The following is a 5,000-nucleotide window of genomic DNA, read 5'->3' as shown; positions in this document are numbered from 1 at the left end:
AAAAGTCCCGTTGTGTGGAAGTCTATGAGGTCAGATTCGGCCGCCTTACCGGGCTTCGGTTGATGGTTTCCCGCTTGGGCAAGCGAGTCGGCCCGGCAAAGTGGCCACTTGCATTTTCTGGCAAGTGTCTGCGAACAACGTTAATGAGTTGACCTCGGCAATTGTCGGAAGTCCCGATGAAGAAATGAAAATGCCCCTTTTGCGGGGATTTGGATGCTCATGGCCGGCAGCAGGTGGCCCGACGCCCCCGCCAACTTGACACTTGTCATTTCTGTTCCTTGGGGGTTGGCGGGTATCTGCACAGAGGTAGGAGGTGGCAGAATCGAGACTTGGTGAGTTTTCCAAACCAAACGTCTCGAGCCTCCAGGTCTGCAGAGACCGACCAGGGCTGCCGCCCAACCGACTATTCACCCTTTTTGGGCGGGAATTTATTCCCTTTTTGCCCATTTTTCGGGTTTTTGGTCGGGCTTCAAAAGCGGCTGCCGAGGCCTGGCAGAGGCCGGGGCATGGTCCCCGATCGCGCCAGGCGGCTCGCGCGACGCGATTAGGCCCCGAAGGAGTCGGGAAATCGGCAGACCTGCCCGAGTTCAGCCCGGGGGAGGCGGGGGGCAGGTTCGGTTCGGCTCAAATCATTAACCAAAGCGAGACTTGGTCTCGCTGGCGCAACCGAAGTGCCAGGCTGGATAACTCATTAACCAGAAGGCGGCTGGAGGCAGGCAGGGCTGATGGCTGAGGCCGGGTGGAGGCCACCCGCGGCCGGGAAAGTCAAAAGTCCCGTTGTGTGGAAGTCTATGAGGTCAGATTCGGCCGCCTTACCGGGCCTTCGGTTGATGGTTTCCCGCTTGGGCAAGCGAGTCGGCCCGGCAAAGTGGCCACTTGCATTTTCTGGCAAGTGTCTGCCGAACAACGTTAATGAGTTGAACCTCGGCAATTGTCGGAAGTCCCGATGAAGAAATGAAAATGCCCCTTTTGCGGGGATTGGGATGCTCATGGCCGGCAGCAGGTGGCCCGACGCCCCGCCACTTGACACTTGTCATTTCTGTCCTTGGGGGTTGGCGGGGTATCTGCACAGAGGTAGGAGGTGGCAGAATCGAGACTTGGTGAGTTTTCCAAACAAACGTCTCGAGCCTCCAGGTCTGCAGAGACCGACCCAGGGCTGCCGCCCAACCGACTATTCACCCTTTTTGGGCGGGAATTTATTCCCTTTTTGCCCATTTTTCGGGTTTTTGGTCGGGCTTCAAAAGCGGCTGCCCGAGGCCTGGCAGAGGCCGGGGCATGGGCCCCGATCGCGCCAGGCGGCTCGCGCGACCCGATTAGGCCCCGAAAGGAGTCGGGAAAATCGCAGACCTGCCCGAGTAGTCAGCCCGCGGTGGCGGGGGGCAGGTCGGTTCGGCTCAAATCAATAACCAAAGCCGAGACTTGGTCTCGCTGGCGCAACCGAAGTGCCAGGCTGGATAACCCATTAACCAGAAGGCGGCTGGAGGCAGGCAGGGCTGATGGCTGAGGCCGGGTGGAGGCCACCCGCGGCCGGGAAAGTCAAAAGTCCCGTTGTGTGGAAGTCTATGAGGTCAGATTCGGCCGCCTTACCGGGCTTCGGTTGATGGTTTCCCGGCTTGGGCAAGCGAGTCGGCCCGGCAAAGTGGCCACTTGCATTTTCTGGCAAGTGTCTGCGAACAACGTTAATGAGTTGAACCTTGGAAATTGCCGGAAGTCCCGATGAAGAAATGAAAATGCCCCTTTGCGGGGATTTGGATGCTCATGGCCGGCAGCAGGTGGCCCGACGCCCCGCCAACTTGACACTTGTCATTTCTGTCCTTGGGGGTTGGCGGGGTATCTGCACAGAGGTAGGAGGTGGCAGAATCGAGACTTGGTGAGTTTTCCAAACAAACGTCTCGAGCCTCCAGGTCTGCAGAGACCGACCAGGGCTGCCGCCCAACCGACTATTCACCCTTTTTTGGGCGGGAATTTATTCCCTTTTTGCCCATTTTTCGGGTTTTTGGTCGGGCTTCAAAAGCGGCTGCCCGAGGCCTGGCAGAGGCCGGGGCATGGTCCCCGATCGCGCCAGGCGGCTCGCGCGACGCGATTAGGCCCGAAAGGAGTCGGGAAATCGGCAGACCTGCCCGAGTTCAGCCCGGGGAGCGGGGGGCAGGTCGGTTCGGCTCAAATCATTAACCAAAGCCGAGACTTGGTCTCGCTGGCGCAACCGAAGTGCCAGGCTGGATAACTCATTAACCAGAAGGCGGCTGGAGGCAGGCAGGGCTGATGGCTGAGGCCGGGTGGAGGCCACCCGCGGCCGGGAAAGTCAAAAGTCCCGTTGTGTGGAAGTCTATGAGGTCAGATTCGGCCGCCTTACCGGGCCTTCGGTTGATGGTTTCCCGCTTGGGCAAGCGAGTCGGCCCGGCAAAGTGGCCACTTGCATTTTCTGGCAAGTGTCTGCGAACAACGTTAATGAGTTGAACCTCGGCAATTGTCGGAAGTCCCGATGAAGAAATGAAAATGCCCCTTTTGCGGGATTTGGATGCTCATGGCCGGCAGCAGGTGGCCCGACGCCCCGCCAACTTGACACTTGTCATTTCTGTCCTTGGGGGTTGGCGGGGGTATCTGCACAGAGGTAGGAGGTGGCAGAATCGAGACTTGGTGAGTTTCCAAACAAACGTCTCGAGCCTCCAGGTCTGCAGAGACCCGACCAGGGCTGCCGCCCAACCGACTATTCACCTTTTTGGGCGGGAATTTATCCCTTTTTGCCCATTTTTCGGGTTTTTGGTCGGCTTCAAAAGCGGCTGCCCGAGGCCTGGCAGAGGCCGGGGCATGGTCCCCGATCGCGCCAGGCGGCTCGCGCGACGCGATTAGGCCCGAAAGGAGTCGGGAAATCGGCAGACCTGCCCGAGTTCAGCCCGGGGGAGGCGGGGGCAGGTCGGTTCGGCTCAAATCATTAACCAAAGCCGAGACTTGGTCTCGCTGGCGCAACCGAAGTGCCAGGCTGGATAACTCATTAACCAGAAGGCGGCTGGAGGCAGGCAGGGCTGATGGCTGAGGCCGGGTGGAGGCCACCCGCGGCGGGAAAGTCAAAAGTCCCGTTGTGTGGAAGTCTATGAGGTCAGATTCGGCCGCCTTACCGGGCCTTCGGTTGATGTTTCCCGCTTGGGCAAGCGAGTCGGCCCGGCAAAGTGGCCACTTGCATTTTCTGGCAAGTGTCTGCGAACAACGTTAATGAGTTGAACCTCGGCAATTGTCGGAAGTCCCGATGAAGAAATGAAAATGCCCCTTTTGCGGGGATTTGGATGCTCATGGCCGGCAGCAGGTGGCCGACGCCCCGCCAACTTGACACTTGTCATTTCTGTCCTTGGGGGTTGGCGGGGTATCTGCACAGAGGTAGGAGGTGGCAGAATCGAGACTTGGTGAGTTTTCCAAACCAAACGTCTCGAGCCTCCAGGTCTGCAGAGACCGACCAGGGCTGCCGCCGAACCGACTATTCACCCTTTTTGGGCGGGAATTTATTCCCTTTTTGCCCATTTTTCGGGTTTTTGGTCGGGCTTCAAAAGCGGCTGCCCGAGGACTGGCAGAGGCCGGGGCATGGGCCCCGATCGCGCCAGGCGGCTCGCGCGACCCGATTAGGCCCCGAAAGGAGTCGGGAAATCGGCAGACCTGCCCGAGTTCAGCCCGCGGTGGCGGGGGCAGGTCGGTTCGGCTCAAATCATTAACCAAAGCCGAAGACTTGGTCTCGCTGGCGCAACCGAAGTGCCAGGCTGGATAACTCATTAACCAGAAGGCGCTGGAGGCAGGCAGGGCTGATGGCTGAGGCCGGTGAGGCCACCCGCGGCCGGGAAAGTCAAAAGTCCCGTTGTGTGGAAGTCTATGAGGTCAGATTCGGCCGCCTTACCGGGCCTTCGGTTGATGGTTTCCGCTTGGGCAAGCGAGTCGGCCCGGCAAAGTGGCCACTTGCATTTTCTGGCAAGTGTCTGCGAACAACGTTAATGAGTTGAACCTTGGAAATTGCCGGAAGTCCCGATGAAGAAATGAAAATGCCCCTTTTGCGGGGATTTGGATGCTCATGGCCGGCAGCAGGTGGCCACGACGCCCGCCAACTTGACACTTGTCATTTCTGTCCTTGGGGGTTGGCGGGGTATCTGCACAGAGGTAGGAGGTGGCAGAATCGAGACTTGGTGAGTTTTCCAAACAAACGTCTCGAGCCTCCAGGTCTGCAGAGCCGACCAGGGCTGCCGCCCAACCGACTATTCACCCTTTATGGGCGGAATTTATTCCCTTTTTGCCCATTTTCGGGTTTTGGTCGGGCTTCAAAAGCGGCTGCCCGAGGACTGGCAGAGGCCGGGGCATGGGCCCCGATCGCGCCAGGCGGCTCGCGCGACCCGATTAGGCCCCGAAAGGAGTCGGGAAATCGGCAGACCTGCCCGAGTTCAGCCCGCGGTGGCGGGGGGCAGGTCGGTTCGGCTCAATCCATTAACCAAAGCGAGACTTGGTCTCGCTGGCGCAACCGAAGTGCCAGGCTGGATAACTCATTAACCAGAAGGCGGCTAGAGGACAGGCAGGGCTGATGGCTGAGGCCGGGTGGAGGCCACCCGCGGCCGGGAAAGTCAAAGTCCCGTTGTGTGGAAGTCTATGAGGTCAGATTCGGCCGGCTTACCGGGCCTTCGGTTGATGGTTTCCCGCTTGGGCAAGCGAGTCGGCCCGGCAAAGTGGCCACTTGCATTTTCCTGGCAAGTGTCTGCGAACAACGTAATGAGTTGAACCTTGGAAATTGCCGGAAGTCCCGATGGAAGAAATGAAAATGCCCCTTTTGCGGGGATTTGGATGCTCATGGCCGGCAGCAGGTGGCCCGACGCCCCGCCAACTTGACACTTGTCATTTCTGTCCTTGGGGGGTGGCGGGGTGCCCGGAGATTTTCGGGAACACGATTTTCAGAACATTTTTACGACAGCGGGTACACTTTGAAAGCGCCCGAAAAGTGATGCTTTGCTGAAAGGTGCTCAATCTCAGGAAGA

The sequence above is a fragment of the Pristiophorus japonicus genome, unplaced genomic scaffold, assembly GCF_044704955.1.
Source record: "Pristiophorus japonicus isolate sPriJap1 unplaced genomic scaffold, sPriJap1.hap1 HAP1_SCAFFOLD_1595, whole genome shotgun sequence".
Lineage (NCBI taxonomy): Eukaryota > Metazoa > Chordata > Chondrichthyes > Pristiophoridae > Pristiophorus > Pristiophorus japonicus.
The sequence above is the reverse complement of the archived record's forward strand: the minus strand, read 5'-3'. Positions refer to the sequence as shown.